Source organism: Cupressus sempervirens, chromosome 10, assembly GCF_028749045.1.
Source record: "Cupressus sempervirens isolate cs-2001-9-10 chromosome 10, ASM2874904v1, whole genome shotgun sequence".
Taxonomy (NCBI): domain Eukaryota; kingdom Viridiplantae; phylum Streptophyta; class Pinopsida; order Cupressales; family Cupressaceae; genus Cupressus; species Cupressus sempervirens.
Genome location: NC_143127.1, coordinates 773,152,964 through 773,172,160, shown reverse-complemented (window position 1 = coordinate 773,172,160; position 19,197 = coordinate 773,152,964). Strand labels below are relative to the sequence as shown.

The window sequence follows — 19,197 nt, the reverse complement described above, 5'->3', positions numbered from 1 at the left end:
AAGTTTAGGAACTCCTCCCTTGTCTCTTTCACCAAGTTCAATCTTTGCCTTGTCTCCTCAAGAAAGTCCTCGACGTCCCTGAGTCTGCTAGGTGAATGCACTCTATTGGTACGTACTTCACCACTTCAGTGCCCATCGGTGAGCTTTTGAAACTTTTTCCTTCACTCCACCTGTTGTGTGAGAATTAATGCTTCCCATGTTGTGCATACATCATCCTTTTCTTTTATTTCGACCTTTATTGACAAAATTCGACATTAATGTTCATAACACATCTTTTGTATAGGTTCGATAGGCAACACCGCCAAATATTTACCGTATAGGGTAAACTGATAGTTATTGCATTAAGAGACTAGAATGTAATATAGAACAAGATAGTACTTTATTCATATAAGAAGATATACAATCACAAGTACGATGATGCTTCATAATTCAATTCAAATGATGTACATATATCTCCGAAGGGGTGACTCAACTGTCACGTAACCTTTCGGACACTAATGATCTTGTTGGCTATAGTATAGTTTTACAAACAAGACCCATCTAATAGAGAAGGATTGGAGAAGGACACAAACATTTATTATCTAAGAGATGCAACAAATGAGAACGAGACCTAATATAGAGAGGAATGACACAATAGTTTTTCGAAACGTGAAGGATGTAATACACACTACATATAAGGATTCTTAGGGATGCTTATTGCATATTATGCTTGATGCAAAACTAATGGAAATGGTCATTTAAATATCATTCCACATTTGATTTTCTACTTGTGCCTATCTAATGTAAGCGCGAGCCCATGCCATGATTAAGAGTACGGGGAATGCTATGTACGGCATTGATTTGAGAATTTTGAAGGTGATAGGACGAATTTACTAGTGAGCCATCTTGCACTTCAATTTCCTATCCATATATTAAATGGTGAGGTGAGGTTGGTTTGTATGACTTAAACGTCTATTATGGTTGAAATGAAAAAGCTGACTATGGGGAGTGAATAGATACCATTCAATTCATGGATCTTAAATGAGGAAAGTTGTCTTGAATAGATAAGAAAGCATGTGTCAGTGATGATGAAGCTATGACAACTTTCGCTCTAATTCTAAAGGGTCATATTGGTCCTCTTCACACCATATGTTGTATTATAAAGCTTAATCATGGCTTGTAAGACTAGGGATGTTTATGATTAAACACACTAGGATAGATATGCATTGGCTGTTAGAAAGTGGTCATGGTTAAGATTTTGTTAAACTTCTTCATTTAAGTCTAGCTAGGCCTTTGAGTGCAATCCTTTATGGTAATTAGTAAAAGATAAATAACATGAGAACATTGGGCTTGAATACGGAGAATGCCTAACACAATAGAAGACCAAAGTTGATCACTAACCTTCAAAATGCTTTTTTTTGGATGTTAAATACAACTCATTCATATCTATAAGAAAATAAGCAACGTCCAATTAAATAATAACCCTAATCTTATCCCCAATAATTTTGCATTTTGAGAGTTTACTTCATACATAATCATAGGTTATGAAGAAACACATCGTCTTCTACAAGTTTATCAAGAAACTTGGTCTCTATGATATTTTGCTAACTAAAGTGTGTGGATTATGTGAGCTAGAAATACAAGAAATGAAAAACAAGAATTGAGACAGATACACTGATTTAGGCTTAAGTGTGGTAGAAAGCAATATCCATCTATAAGAGAATTGGTGCCTTCCTCCATAATTGTGAAAATGCCAAATTAATATTCGATATTTTGTGAACACGTAAACAATAGGCCTATCAATCAATTCTAAATCAACAAATAAGCATGGAATGTAATGCCCCCCATTTTGAGTCTTTACTTGGCCTTCTCTAAAATTGCCAAATTAGAATTTGAATTGCATTTAGGGATGACAACTTATATTGTACTCTTATATCTTCCATCAAATTATTACCATATTTCCAAAGTCCCAATGACTCTCCCATCATGCCTATTTTATAAACTAATGTTTATGCTTATCATATATGTTTATACTGAATACATGTTGACATTTATCATTAGTCACATCCATTAATAATTCAAGAATGAGTTATAGCTCACTAATGATGCTATTAGAAATTAGATTTTTTAATTCCTTGCTAAGGAGTACCACTTCTAATTCTTATCCTTGAGCTTCCAATAAACGTTAATATGCTTGGCTCCAAAATACGTGGCCAACCCAAAAATAAGAAACTCCTAGCCTTCCTCAGTATAAGTCACTAGCACACCACCTTATCATTTAATACTGATTAGGATTTCAAAAATTTGCTCCTTTCTTTGGTCGACGATGTATTCCTTCCTTTGTCCATTTTCTCCAGATCACTTGTTATCTACCTTTGTCTTTATACCGTGGATCTATGTCTTGTTCTTAAACTTCCTATGTCATTCGTCGGTTATGATTTCTAGTATTTATATTTTCTTTCCTTACTTCAGCTCAATCTCCTTTGCTAGTGGTCCCTAATAGGTCTGACCAATATCAATATTGTCCAGAGTATTCCTTTCTTTTATCGATGCTGATTGGGACATCATTTTCTGTGCTGACTTATAATTGTCTAGTTACTAATATCTTTGTGTTGAGCTGTCTCCGTCAGATGTCTTCATCCCATGTATGTCTTTTCCCCTTGAAATTCTCTACTATATATCTTTAGATGAATTAGCACGTCTGTTAACCCGTGAGGAGTGATATATATATATATATATATATATATATATATATATATATATATATATATATATATATATATATATATATATATATATATATATATATATATATATATATATATATATATATATATATGACACATCTTTTGGCCTCTTAATGGAATAATTGTTCAAAAAACTCTTGAAACAGTTATAACTTATATAGATAATGGATCTTATGTAATCAAGGATTATGTTTCAATCACAAGTTGTCATGTTATAAGTAATAATGGTCATTGACAAAAATGTTTCAAAATAGCTATACTGTAATTATTGGTTTAGATTCTTATTATCGTCTATGTATTTGAAGGGGGTATGTTTGACGTCTAGTTCCATACGAAGAATCTTAGGCTTGGTAAGATCCTCTATTTAGCAGTATTAGGTAACTTTATTCCAACTCACAACAAAGAGGAGTTGACCTTATAATGGTATTGTCGATTATTTCTTTTATCATCATCATCTATTTAAGATCTTATTATTATTATTTAATTATTATATATAAACAAATGTAGAATCATGAACATTGTTATTGATGATCTTCCAAATACAGATTTGAGGACTCATAAATATGAGAGGAGACATGTCTCTACGGTTAAACATCACTAGTTTACATATTAATATAATAGTAATATAAATAACCATATATGTAACTAATCTTAAGCATATATGTAATATTAATATGTTAACCATATATGTAATATATTATTATATAGTAATATATAATATATATTATATTACATATATAATATATATTATATATATTATATTTATCTTAAAGATGATTTACCATCAACAAGGTATCTCATGATAAAATCAATTCGATAGAAGCTACAATCTTAACAGTCTCTCTTAGCTAGGGAGGATTTATAGAACACATTATGCTCTCAAGAATATGAAGAGATATCATCTTAGTATGATATTCAATTCACTACGAGGCTAAATTTCTCACCTTTCATAACACACAATTGAAGCAATTTCCATAACTCTAAAACACCACCTTAAGTGTGGTCTATAGTAGTAACTACGGTGGTCGGCAAAATCCGGCCCAAAGAACCATGATAATAGGTCTACCATTTATAAGATCGCGACCTTACAATGGTTACCTTCTGTCTATTTGTTATCATGATTTCTAGCACTTTGGGACAACTACTTAATGAAGTTTGTCATGATAACAGGTTACCATTTATAAGATCGTCATCTTATAATGGTTACCTTCTATTTATATATGTCAATGAAGGATCGTCACCTTTCATTACATATCATATGTGAAATAATAATCACCATGGGCTAGGTCAGAGGGTGGTACAAAGGCTTTCACCTCAATTCAATGTCATAGAGAAGAATACATTACAATACATTTTACTCAGAACTTCTTTTTATAAATAAGATATCATTTACAAAGGATTGCACCTTAAAATTCTCCCTCTGGATATCGATCCTGGGAAGTCAGGTCCTCTAGTTACTTTCTTAGAAGCTCTCTTCACCCAAGGATGCCTGTCGAACTCACTTTGAATATGATATCAATCTTTTGATTTTCTAGTGATAAGGAAAAACTTTTTTATGATGCACTCAAGAGTAGGCCTGTCAAAATCATGCAGTCATACACATGTATTTCTAGATTGCCTCTAAGTATTAATCTTCTAAGCTCCTGTGTTGCCTTAGAAGAAGTGTCATACTCCCTCTTAATGTAGAAGAATCTCATAATCTCAATCATCAAAGATGTTTGCTTCGAGAGCCTCATTTTATCCAGTCAGATCATCAGATGACTAATGAATTGTAGATCACAACTTCTTAGAAGCTGCTGTCATAAGATTGAGTTTTGCACAATATGCCCAATTTACCATTCTTTTCCTGCAAAAATTATCTTCAGATACGAAGGAAAATATCAAGGAAAATAACTCATATAGTATGTATAAAATTACAAATAAGAGAGAGACTATAGTGAATAGATAAATGTAATACTCAAAGGTAATGAATACTTATCAGCGTATCCTTGATACAAGCTGCTCCAAGGAAGGTCTATGTGCATTACATCAGAAAATGTCTCCATATAAGCATTTTTTCAGCCAATGGGAATGGACCATTGGCTATTATTTCCCCCACAATGTGAAATTTTCACTTATTATTTAATAGAGTTTGCAGTCATGTTCAAGTAGCCAAAACTTTTCAAGTTTTCAGCAACCAAAGGCTATCGAATCAAAATTATATTGCACAACACATATCGCAATGAACTTATCTAAAAATCATAGTTGTAATACTCTTCTGATGTTGTTATCAAGGATTTGATAAGTCCTCTACATGAGTGTATGCCACTCAGAACAAATTAATCTACATCTTACCATGACAGTCTACAATAGTAGAAATCTTATTCTCATTCAATAGAAGTGGCTACTTCAATTTCTCTTACCCTTTACTGCCTATCTATCTCACAAGTGCCATTCTGTGTAACACATCTGAAATATTAAAAGTTTTTTACGAATGCTATATATTTAAGAAGGTCTATAATCTGCCATCATATAAATCAAATTTCACAATGTCAATGGGTAATCGTAATTTGTGAAGTTTCATGATCTCATATAGAAATTTGTCCATATAATTCAATGCACTTTCTCTTCGATCGTGATTTTAATAATGACTTCTAGTTTCTATTGAGCATAACCTCCAATCTTAGCATCAATGGGAATTTCACTTTGTTATGGTGCTTTCAATTTACTTTCCTTTGTGCTATGCATGCATCTCGTGATCCTCAAAGATAGTCCTCTTATTTTCTATGTTCCATGCATCGCCATATTATTATCAAGCTATCCCCTTGACAATTCTCTACATTGCTCCCCTCTATTGAGTCATGTCCATATTCCTATATCTGCAGACTCTCTTGTATTTGCATACATATTTGCATTGTGTTCTTCTATTGTCATGTCTAATTCCACACTTTGATTTGATATCTCAATTTATTGTGGATGAAATATCACTATTTCAGAAGGTCTATAATCTGCCATCATATAAATCAAATTTCCCAATGTCAATGAGTAATCATAGTCTGTGAAGTTTCATGATCTCATTTAGAAACTCATCCATTTAATTCAATGCACTTTCTTTTCAATAGTGATTTTGACAATGACTTCTAGTTTCTATTGAGCATAACCTCCAATCTTAGCATCAATGGGAATTTCACTTTGTTACGGTGCTTTCAATTTACTTTCCTTTGTGCTATGCATGCATCTCGCGATCCTCAAAGATAGTCCTCTTATTTTCTATGTTCCATGCGTCGACATATTATTATCAAGCTATCCCCTTGACAATTCTCTGCATTGCTCCCTTCTATTGAGTCATGTCCATATTCCTATATCTACAGACTCTATTGTATCTGCATACATATTTGCATTGCATTCTTCTATTGTCATGTCTAATCCCACACTTCGATTCAATATCTCCTCAATTTATTGTGGATGAAATATCACTATTTCAATTTTTGCATTTCATACATGTTGTCGATTGGGACTTTGTATCTCTGTATTATGCATACTATATATTATAAATTTGTATTTCATCCATGGATTGCTACTTGTAATGCTTCATTTGGTATAATCTTCTGGAGTAATATAAAATATCCTGTGCTAGTATTTTGTCACTCCCTTCCCATATGTGTTCATTCCTTCCATATATGCTAATTGTCCATTTTTCTAAAATAAACTTTCTACCATGTCTTACAGTCTTACATTTGCAGCTTGCTTTGATACCATGTTGAATTCTGGGATCGTTCTACAAATGTAGAATAATGAACATCATTATTGATGATCTTTCAAATACAGATTTGAGGACTCATAAATATGAGAGCAGACATGTCTCATGAAGTGACATGTCTATATGGTTAAACATCACTAGTTAACATATTAATATAATAGTAATATAAATAACCATATATGTAACTCATCTTAAGCATATATGTAATATTAATATGTTAACCATATATGTAATATATTATTATATAATAATATATAATATATTTAATAATATATAATGTATAATATATATATTATATATAAGATATTTATCTTAAAGATGATTTACCATCAACAAGGTATCTCATGATAAAATCAATCCGATAGAACCTACAACTTTAACAAAAATAATTTAATTATCATATATAAATATCATTTCTTTATTTCTCTATCTAATATTAATTTAATATCTTTATAATACAATATATTAGTACTAATTACATTTGTCAATAAATAAAATTAAATATTTAAACTTATCTGGTTGTAGACATTAATCATTTTATTATCAATAATTATATAATTTCATGTTATAATATTATATTAATTAATATATAGATTATTATACTTAATTGAATATTAAATTATATCATAATTTATATATTCATTTTACTATTAAATTAATTTTTATTTACTATTAAATTCAATTGGATGAAACTAGGGGGTATGACATGGAACTAGGAATGCTGGTATTCTCATAAGCTGGGTTATATGCTTGCTGAAATTTCGTCAAAAATTATATGACAATATCTTAGACTCAAAATATTCTTGAAAAGTCCTTGGATTATTATATATATCTCACACATTATAGAAAAAAGGTGCCTTATGATTCCTTAATTGCAACTATAGATTGTGTTGGAAATGCCATTCATATTTTCCACCATACATGTTATTACTGATGATTATCAAGCCTTTTCATTAGAATGATGCTTTCTTACTCTTAAAGTAAACATCTGATCACCTCATTCTAATAAGATCAATGCATCAGTCCAGATCAGATGTGATAACAATAATCAGACACTCCTTTGATGCTCATAATCACTGATGATGAATTGTCTTCACGTCAATTCTTAATGTCATTGATTTGTATTTTCTATTAACAATCAAGCGTGAATCCTTTATCGATCAAGCATATTGATAATCTCTCAAACATTGATCATCTTGCTTCATTAATAGATATTATGGAAAATTAGTATAATTTTATGGCTGACCCTATTGGTTTGGATGTTAAACTATTAATAATATGATAAGTGGGATAACTTATCCAATTGGTCTTTGGAGTATTGTTAATATTGATGTGGAATCAATATTCTTTCTCTAATTTGGTCAATCATAGTAGTTGCTGCAGTAACAATAATGTTGATGTCATTCTTTGTAAGGAAATCTATATATTGCATTTGCACATTGTTACATCCCAATTTTGGGCTCAATTTTAAAATATTCCTTCATAGCTGTTGAGGCTTCATGCGAAGTTGAACGATTAGTTAAGTTAGTTATTGGTCAATCGTTATGACGATATATGAATTGGAAATGGATGGATAATGTGATCATATGCTATGATAATTTCGATTTTGTAAAATGATGAGCAATATGTTGTTACCATGATAAATTTTCACTTGGAGGAACATGACGAAGGGGGGAAGCATTGCCAGAGAAGGATATTGGCATGGGGGCATTGCGTATCATTGGGCAAATAGGTACGAGTCCTAAACCACCATGGCTTAGGGTAAACGACTAGGCAAGCAAGAGTATACTTGGACGATCAGGCGCTAACGAATTAACATATATCATTAAATAATAAAAGGAAAATCTCTAAGCATTAACAAAATTTATTACCTTTATAATTTAAGAGCCTTCTGTTGTGTAAAGCATGTCTTAATACGACAACATGATACCAATATATAGTAATACATGTATATGTGCGTAGATCAACTAAGATGTATACACCTAGTTAAGTTAGTTATTGGTCAATCGTTAAGACGATATATGAATTGGAAATGGATGGATAATGTGATCATATGCTATGATAATTTCGATTTTGTAAATGATGAGCAATATGTTGTTACCATGATAAATTTTCACTTGGAGGAACATGACGAAGGGGGGAAGCATTGCCAGAGAAGGATATTGGCATGGGGGCATTGCGTATCATTGGGCAAATAGGTATGAGTCCTAAACCACCATGGCTTAGGGTAGACGGCTAGGCAAGCAAGAGTATACTTGGACAATCAGGTGCTAACGAATTAACATATATCATTAAATAATAAAAGGAAAATCTCTAAGCATTAACAAAATTTATTACCTTTATAATTTAAGAGCCTTCTGTTGTGTAAAGCATGTCTTAATACGACGACAACATGATACCAATATATAGTAATACATGTATATGTGCGTAGATCAACTAAGATGTATACACCTATTTTGAACGTATACATAAAATACATATGTTTAGATTTATGCATGTATGCATGTATGTGTACATACTACATACACATATAAGTGATGTCCTTGTATTAAAATATTAAGAGGGTGAAGCTATTATTATTTTCCATCTTGGCTACGGATTAATATTATTTGATGAGTGATCATATTTCCTTAATTCTTCATCGGGCCTTAATGTCTTTTTGATGGCCATTTTAATTTATTAAGCCGAGAGGCTTTCTACAGTGAGAGCTTTCATCAATGTAAACATTCGACACTTTTTAAAAAAATTTACAGTTGTTTCAATGTCAGCTTATTGGCCCTTCTTTCCATATTGAATCAAAATCTGATCATTAAAAAAAAATTAATGGGAACAATCCGATACTAACATTTTTATTAAACTAAAATATTGAAGTAATAATAGAAACGAATCTTTGACAAATTGTCATATGCAATTGTAACATTTTTATTAAACTTAAAAAATTGGTATAACAATAGAAACAAATCTCTTTCAATAGGAACAAATATACTTTTCTATTCAACACAGCTGGACTAAAAAATAATAATAATTAAATAGCAGTTTAAAATAATTGGTTATTATAGGAAACACGTTTTATTGTGCAGGTGAAATTGTATACAGAGACCCAGCTCTTTACTAATAAATTAACAGTACAATGACTAAAACCATTGGTTGCCAATAAATCTATTAATTACATTATTTTAAGGTCTTATATTGATAATTAGAGAGTTTCAGTCTATTTAATTAAATTATTTTAAGCTCTCACAAAGTAATAGTTAGCAGTATAAACCTATTAATTATTATTAAATTATTTTAAGCTCCCTCAATGAGTTTTAAGTGAATAAACTTCCTCTCTTTGCTTTTCCCAAAACTAATAATTTGAAATTCACAATAATGTCAGCAAATAGAAATTTTTTTGTATGAATGTTTTACAATAATATAGTATGAAATGGAACCAGAAAGCGTTACCTTTGCTAACCTTTGAAAATTATTAATAAAGCTGTTAAAAACTGCATCTTTGATCTGTGAAGCCGTTAAAAATTCCAATTTTAGCTTCAGATTCTATTGAAGACTGGATTTTAATTGAAGCCCACTTTTAACAATGAAGCTAATTTAATTTGTAGAAATGAAGAAAAACTGCCCGTTCAATATTAATGAAAAGACTGCATTTGCATTCCGACTGAACGGAGGGGGATGCATACGCCAGGCTGGGCCAGTTGTACTTGTAGACAAATGGATCCACGAAACAATGGAAGAGGGCACTGGACCATTCGTTATGCTTTACCAAGATTTAAATTTGATGTTGCGTTACAAAGCCGGCTGCCAATTCAACTAAGATGAATTACTACATCTTCTATATAAAAGATTTTTCTCATCAATTTCGAAACAAGGATATCTCTTCTTTATATTAGAGTTTTTCACCTTTTTCTACAGGTATCCATTTTATCATTTGCTATTGCATTGTACTTTAGAACTTGCAGATTTCTCTTATCGATGACATTTTTATTTAAATATTTGTGCAAGTTTGGAGTCAATCAACTTGTTATCTGCAAGAAAGTCACATATTTTGTTTCAGTGTATTAAAAGCCATCAACTGCGTTTTGATCAGGTGCGATGTTTGGTAGCTTTGCAGAAGCTTCATTAAAGAAATAGAAATTTCCATGTTATGTTGTATGTGATAAGCTAAAACCCAAAAGCTTCCAATTAAAAAATAGTAATGATTTTTTTGGTTGTTTTTCTTTCAATAGGCATTTTTTACTTAATTATTAAAATTAAATTTTGCTCGAAAATGACAAGACCTTAATTTTTCCAATGAACACATCGTTTCCCATGTCTTATTAAGTTTTCGATTGTTGGATTGGTTGCATGGGTAAAGTTAATATTGACATTGACATTTTACACTTGTAGTCAAATTTGAACGGCTACAGGTGTAAAATAGAAGATTCTCGATTATCTACCAGTGGCGTTTCACTTTTATCTGATGCCGATTACCTTGTACAAAGAAAACGTATTCACCCACGTTTTGTGAAGTGCTACGTTTGTGAACAACAAATCTTTTTTAAATTAAATTTAGAAAATGAGAGGCGAATGGTTTTTTTTTGGTCGGTTACAGGACTGGGAAGAAAGACTGGGTTATATATATTATGCTGTACCTCTATATTTGTATTGTTGAAGTGGAGCAATTGCTTGGGAAGAGGCGAAGAGTGCAAAAGTCGACAACAAACAGGTACCCGCTGCTTCTTTTTTACTTCTGTTTCTTTTTCAAGCATAGATTTAGTATTCAAATCTTTGTCTATGTTCCCACACTTTGAAAGCATAGATTTAGTGTACGGAGTGCCTGCGAATTAATTGAGTCTTGTCCTGCTGAGATAGCTAAGTCGAGCATTTTCGCAGGAAGTTAAAAGCATCCGCCGAAATGTGGTTGCCGACTAATAGAGCAGCATATGAGAACAATAAAAGGACATTTTATGAGGAAGTTAAAGTGTCAACCGAATATCAAACGTTGCCGGCTAATAGAGCGTTGAATGAATGAATAATAGTGGAGGAGAATGGATGTTGTAGATTAATTTATGTAGTAGAATGGAGCGTTCAATTTATTTTTCTGGTTCTTGGTTAAACAGAATGGGTATTTCTTGGTCAAGCTTGATGGTGACCCTATTTTTTAGAAAAAATCAAGTCTCCATTTATGAAATAAGGATCGAAAATTAATAGAAATGAGTCTCTTTCCTTCTTCATATGAGGATTGTGCTGACAAGGAAGAGATTTGGGGTGAGAGATCAGTGGGAGTGAATTCTGTTAATAGTTTGTGTGAGAAGTATTTGATGCTTTAAGATCGATTATGTAAATGAAGAGTAAAAATGAGACTTGAATTCTTAATGTATTTTAGAAAAGATCAATCTTTTATATTCTTTTCTTTAGTTTATGTCATGCTATCATTACAAAATCCTTGTTTCTAAATATAATATTAGATTTACAATTTTTTTAGAAATATTAGAAATATTAGATTTAGTTATTGTTTAGAAACATTAGATTTAAAAATATTAGATTTTGTTATTTTTTACAAAAATTAGATTTAGTTCACATTTTAATAGTTTGTCTTATAAGTTAGATTTAATTTATTCCATTTTTAAAATCCTATTTATAATTGCATAATTTACTATATTTTTCAATTACGAGACTCCAACTTCGCAAAAAAATTAATATAAACTTAATAATTTTTCTATTACTTTTTGTTACATTCTATGTTTTGAAAATATATTTTCATAATATGAATATTATAAACTCTCTTTACTATTAGCACTGATATTTATGTTATGATTTTAACAAGTAAAGTTTTCTACTGTTTTAATTGTGCAAAAAGGTATAAGACATGGATGTGCATATAGGGATGAAGGTTGAAGTGTCATCTAATGAGAATGGTTTTGAGGGTGCTTGGTTTGAAGCAACTGTCATAGGACGTGTTCGTAATACTACACAAACCAAGTATTATGTTAGATATAAACATTTCATAACTGATGAAGTGGTTCCAGAGCCCCTTGTGGAAGAGGTCTGAATATATGCGTCCAATTCCACCTCGAGTACCATTGCCTTCAATTATAGAAGTTGACCTTCATGTTGAAGTACTACAAAATGACTGTTGGCGAAGGGGAGTGATTGTTGATACATTTGAGTCACCTCTTAGCATGAAAGAGTTATATGAAGTATATTTCCTTGATACTCATACTCTACTTCCATTTGTATACTCCCAATTACGACTAGCACAAGAATGGGTTGGAGGATGATGGATTCCACCACAATCATATTGAACAACTCATAGTATTTTTTGTATTGAGATTAACTACTTGATAGATGATTTTGAGTTTTCTTTTGTCTTTGAACTGAAAACTACTATTTGAAGTATTCCTGAATCACTCACTATTTCCTTTTCTATTGAAATCAAGTACGTTTGAAATCCATTCAACTACTTCTTAAATAATGTACTTAACTTCAACTTTGTTTTCTATATTTACTTAGTAAATAATTTTTTTTTGTTGGATATTTAATTTGATTATTCTATAGTTTAGTAAAATTGCATTTGTATGTTATTTTATTTCTATTTATATTCATTCCCATATGTATAAATTAAATAAATAAAAAGTAATTAAATTTCTATGTAAGTTGATTATTATTTTTTAAAGCTAAAATTTCTAATGTGTTTCATAATTTTATATAGATTAGAAATAATAAAATGGATGTTGACCAAAGTGAATCTGAAATAACTATTGGTAGCCCACTACTTCAAGATGCTTCTATTGAATCAGATGGAAATGATGAAACCTTTTTGGATAGATTGGGAAGAGTCATTGTAGAGTGTTGCAAAATAATGGTCAATGAAATGCGTGGCGCGAGCCTAAATGTTCAAGATGTGCAAGATCTTCAAATCCTACAAATGGAAGACTATACGAAGCTGATTCTTGAGGCATGGAGGAAAGGAGTCCAATTTTGTGAATATATGAAAGACATGCGTTATGATGAGGAATATAAGGAAGGAGAAAATTCTAATTTCCTCACTGAAGAATTCCAAGTGTCTCTACACCACTATAATGAAATCTTGCTCTGATGAAATAATAAACCACTCTACTATTTTTGCATTAATAATTTTAAGGAATTTTTTTTCTATACAATCAATGTTTAATGGGTATGGATTCTTATGAAAATTGAAGATATGTATCTAGATAAAAGGGTTTTAGAGTATTTCATATATCTATGCATGTAGTTCTTTTATGGAGAAAATTTTCATTTCATCATTTAAGAACTCCATGTGTTTCTACACCACTGCAATAAATTCTTGCTCTTTTGAAATAGTGAACCAGTCTAATATTTTGGAGTTACAATGTTTAAGGAAATTTTGTTTCTATATACTTCGTCTTTAAAGGGTATCGATTCTTAGATAAATTAAATATATGTTTCTATATAAATGGGAGTTTAGTATTTTATATATTTATATATGCATTTCTCCTATGGAGAAAATATCTTTCTTATATTACTTTTACAATTCTTCGATGTTTGGTAATAAATTAAATATCACCATATTTCTTATCTGTGATGTTTGTTGTCAACATAAATTTCAAGATAGTTCTCATTAATTGAAGATTTTATTCACTTTATAGCTATGAGTCTATCAGCACCAAATTTTCAATCTGATGAGGAAAGGAGACAATATCAAATAGAGCAACGGAGGGCATATCAGAGAGAATATCAAAGGGAATATCGAAGACGTTGGAGAGAACAAATGACAGAAGATCAAAGACAAGATGAAAGGAGTAATGAACTCCAAAGAAAAAATTATGCTAGACGAAGGGCACAACTATCAGTACAAGAATTAGAATCTTAAAATAGAGATCAACAAAATAGTAACAGAAGTTGTCGTCAAAGAACATCTGATGGAGTATCACATTGTGAGATAGAAGGAAGACATCAAGTGGATTTACAGTTCAGTGAGAGGCATAATCAACCCTTGACTACAAATATGGAATTGGATCTTCAAAATGAAGTTTCAAGGACTATTGAATGTGTTCCCGAAACACCCCATCATACAACTCAAGCTGGCATAAATTTAGCTAGACAACGCATTGTACAAAATACACAAAACCCAAATGTTAATCTTTATGATAATTTCTATAGATTCCAAATGCAGTTTTGCCAAAAATTGGATATTTTAAGAATGCCAAACATGTGTTATATTTGTCAAGAATGTTATCTAGGAATGAAAGTGTCACGCACCTCAAAAGGTCCAGTGTGTAATAGATGCCGACAAGAGAGAGGAAATAACAGATTCTCAGCTTCAAATAATATGGATCCAGGACCTCAACCAGAGGAGCTTGCAAACTTGACACAAGTTGAGGAAATGTTAATTGCACGAGTCAGTCCCATATTGCAAGTGAAACATGCAACTGGTGGCCAATTTAAGTACAGAGGACACACAATAAGTTTCCCACAAAATATAGATCATGTTTCAAACATATTGCCACATACAATAGATAAGTTGCCAATTATTATTGTTCGAAGGAGAGATCAACGTGGGACACAATATAACTTTACTGTGAATAGAGATTGTGTTTACAAAACACTCAAATACAAAATAGAGCATGATAAATTTTACTCTGATGTTCGAATTAATGAAGATGCTCTCAATCATCTGCCTAGAAATAGAGATGAAAATGTTTTTCACAGATTGAAGACGGTAAATATGGAGTTTGATATAGATGCAAATGATATTGTTTTCCTTGGTCTAGTTATGGAGACAGATGAAGGGAACGTAATTGAACACACAACATCAATGGCTTCAAGACCTCCTAATGCACAAAAGGAAATGGAACTATCCATGCATGGGTTAATAATCCTGATGCAAACCTAGCATCATTAATAGATTGGCTGAGTATTGGTGTGTCACCTATTAATGAGTATGTCACATCAGGATTATTGGATATGGCATTCCCAACACTATTTCCTAATGATACCTGTGATTGGTTAGAACCACGGTTGCGACATGTATATCTTCATGAATTTGTAAAGCATCTTGTGCGATATAGGGATCATCGTTTTGGAAAACATTCTAGATTTAGATATTTCACGAATAACATGATCATGAGACATCGTGCACAAAGTTCAACCTTTGTGTTTGTAAAGAGAAACTTTAAAGACATACCAATCACCATCAATGAGTTGCGACAACATATGGAAACTACACCTCACTCCAGATTGGCTGATAAATTGATGCGGTTTGGTACAATGCTAAGGGGAACAAGGTCATATTGGGCAAAATCTCATGCAAAATTGACAGATTTTCTTCATCAAATTGGTTGTCCTATAATATTTTTCACATTGAGTGCAACAGATATGTATTGGCCTGATTTACATGCGCTAATGCCAGGAATAATGCCAACTAATCCATGCGAAGCTCAAAATTGGTGTAGGCAAAATATAATTGATTATCCTCACATTATGGCACACTATATGCACTTGAGACACTCTATGTTTAGAAAAGAGATTCTAGAAAATGGAATGAATGTCAAAGATTTTTGGTGTAGATATGAATGGCAACATAGGGGGTCCCCACATGTGCATGGATTCATATGGATCGAAGGGGCACCTAATATGGACAACATTGATTGGTCAAATGAGGATGAACGCAAAAGAGCTGAAAGATATTTTCATTCTATTGTTCATGCATGGAACCCTAGAGAAGATCCTCACCAGCAAAATATACAGGTATGTTTATAAATATGTATTCTATGGTATAACTTGATATGACCTGATTTACTCATTCAACTTATTTTGCATTGTAGCCTTTCATGAATTTTCAACAACACCCATGTCTCAAAAACATGAGACAACTTGCAGAGATCAATCTAGATCATGACTATGAGGAGATCCTAAATTGTGTAGAAAGACACAATTTGTAAGGAGGGTGCATGTTTGCAAAAAAAAGGGGGCATATGGTTTGCAGGTAATCATTTCATTATAGTGTGATATTTAAACCAAAATTACAAATTGGTCACTACCTTCAAATGATTAACTACATAACTCTCCTATATTTATTATAGGTATAATGCACCTTGGCCATTAAACCTAGAGGGATCAAAATTATATGAAGACAGAGAAATAGGTGAAAAGAAATTTGAACCAGCCAGAAATGATGAACGAGTCAATTCACATAATCGCTACATACTACAACTATGGAGAGAAAATATAGATTGGCAACCTATTCTTTCCAAACATGCTGTAGTGAAATACATTGCCAAATATGCAGCAAAAGCAGAGAAAAGCTCAGAAACATACCACCAAATGTTGATGCACCTCTCCAACATGGAAAACCCATATGATTTAGCTACACGTGCATATAGGAAACTTCTAACTAAGACATTGGTGCTCAAGAAACATGTCATATGCTATTAGAGCTTCCATTGGTAGAGTGTAGTAGAAGATTTGTTAATCTAAATGTCTCTCGTGAGGTCTTCAAACTTGTAACTGTAAATACTGAAAATGGAAATGATGAAGAGAATTCTGAAGAAAAAACAAAATCTTTCATTGATAGGTACAAGAAAAGGCCCCTATGTATGGAAGCTATCACATTAATTGATGTAGCAAGACCATGGATATATAATCCTAAAAGAAGACGAGAGAATAAATGGGAGCCAAGGGACAAAGCAGCAATAGTCAGAGTGTTTCCTAGATTTGTATCTGTGCCTTCACACGAATCATCTAAATGGGTTGACTTTTGTTTATCAGAATTATTGCTCTACAAGCCATTCCGTGATATAGAACGAGATATTGGTCATAATGATGACACCATCATACAGAACTGGGAGACATTTAATTATATTCCTTGGCATGTTCAACGTATTGTGGTGACAAACAATGATGAAAATCCAAGTGATTCTAACACTGAAGACAATGACAATGTTCAAAGAAATACAACAGAGCATGAATGGGAAATTATATCTAGGTTGTATCATGGTCAAAACATAGAGTGCTCAGAAATAGACATGTTGGGGAGAAGAGACATTGACAAACATACAAATTGGTCTATTGATTATAAGGGAGAAGAGTACACTACTGCAACAATCAATTTTATAAGTAATATGAAGAATCATGGCTATCTAATATATGATGACATTCCCCAATGCATCAACTACATGACCCTTGGTGAAAAATAGAAAAAGTCAGTTGACATTATTATGACACACTATCACACAAATCAGAATGTGGAGCCATTGCTCATGATAATTCAAGGAACAGCAGGCACTGGAAAGTCCTATCTAATTGGCGCCATTAGTCAATCTCTTCAAAATGCAACAATGCCCTCTATATCTCCACTTCTATAACTTGCACCAACAGGAGTTGCAGCATTCAACATAGGAGTTTCTACAGTTCATTCAAAATTAAAAATACCAATACAAAATTTCTCTCAATTAGAAGGAACAAGACTCGCCAATTTTCAAGAAGAAATGGCAGATATCAAGTATATTTTGATTGATGAAATGAGCTTCATTGGTCATAACATGTTGGAGAACATAGACTCTTGACTTCGACAAGCATTCCCACAAAATGCAAATATAAGCTTTGGAGGTAAAAGGCTTCACTTTTGCTCATTAACAAGTGCACCATGTAAAAAATATAGACTAATACATTAGTAAAATATAATTTCAAATTATATTTTTTGACATAAATATTTTCATTCCTATATTTCAGGTGTATCTATTATTTTGGTAGGAGATTTGGGCCAGCTTCCTCCGGTTAGTGACAGACCAGCATATGATAGTAATAGAAGGGAAAAGTTGCTATGGCAGGAATTCAAGATTGTTGTTACTTTGGATAAGATATTCAGACAAGATGGGGAAAATGATGATCAACAAAGATTTCAACAACTTTTGATGAATATAAGAGATGCAAAACCACAAATTGATGATTAGAGATTGCTAATGACAAGAACCCCTATTAACATAGATCTTCCAACAAATTTACAGTTTGAAAATTCTGTCCATCATTCTCAACAAATGAAAATGTTCATAGTCATAATAGAAAAATGTTGCATTCATTGAAGTATCCTGTTGCACGTAGTGTTGCGACAAAAGCAGGAAATGGTAATGCATTGGAAGATTATTCAAATGACGAGCTTGATCTCGAATTGCTACTTTGTAATGATGCAAGGGTCATGCTAACATCAAATCTATGGGTATAAGCAAGTCTTGTAAATAGATCTTTGGGGTATGTTCAAAATATAGTCTACAAACAAGGTAGTGCTCCACCTGAACCTCCACCATATGTGATGGTTGAGTTTGATAACTATTCTGGACTACCATTTGAAGACAATCATCCAAAAACAATTCCAATTACACCAATACAGAAAGGTACAACACTTCAATTGCCTTTAAGATTGGCATGGGCATTGACTATACATAAATCTCAAGGTTTGACTCTTCCAAAAGTGACCATTGATATAGGACCAAGAGAAAGACCAAGATTGACATTTGTAGCCATTTCTCGTGTTAAATCTTTACAATGTCTAAGAATAATGCCTCCATTCACATATGATCATTATGAGAAAATGAAAAAGGGTAGACAAGTCGCCAAGCGCAAAGATGAAGAAAATAGACTTCAGTTGTTAGAACAAAATTGATGTAATATTTTTTTTTCAATACTTTGTCCCATGCAAGTACAATTTTGATTTGGCACTTTAATATTTTCTAATTTTTATTACACTTACTGTACTGT

General features: G+C 32.0%; 1 protein-coding gene and 1 long non-coding RNA gene across 2 annotated transcripts in view; both read left to right on the top strand.

Annotated features, from left to right (window-relative positions):
- Window positions 1-19,197, top strand: part of LOC149536158 (uncharacterized) — a 57,841-nt gene that overhangs the window by 37,674 nt on the left and 970 nt on the right. The window contains exon 6 of the long non-coding RNA XR_016357515.1: window positions 11,054-11,167. This is a non-coding gene — a long non-coding RNA (uncharacterized LOC149536158). The remainder of the gene's footprint in view (window positions 1-11,053; window positions 11,168-19,197) is intronic.
- Window positions 10,476-19,197, top strand: part of LOC149536157 (uncharacterized) — a 74,266-nt gene continuing 65,544 nt past the window's right edge. Inside the window, exon 1 of the mRNA XM_089806000.1 lies at window positions 10,476-10,549. The gene's annotated coding sequence lies outside the window, so the exon portion shown is untranslated. The remainder of the gene's footprint in view (window positions 10,550-19,197) is intronic.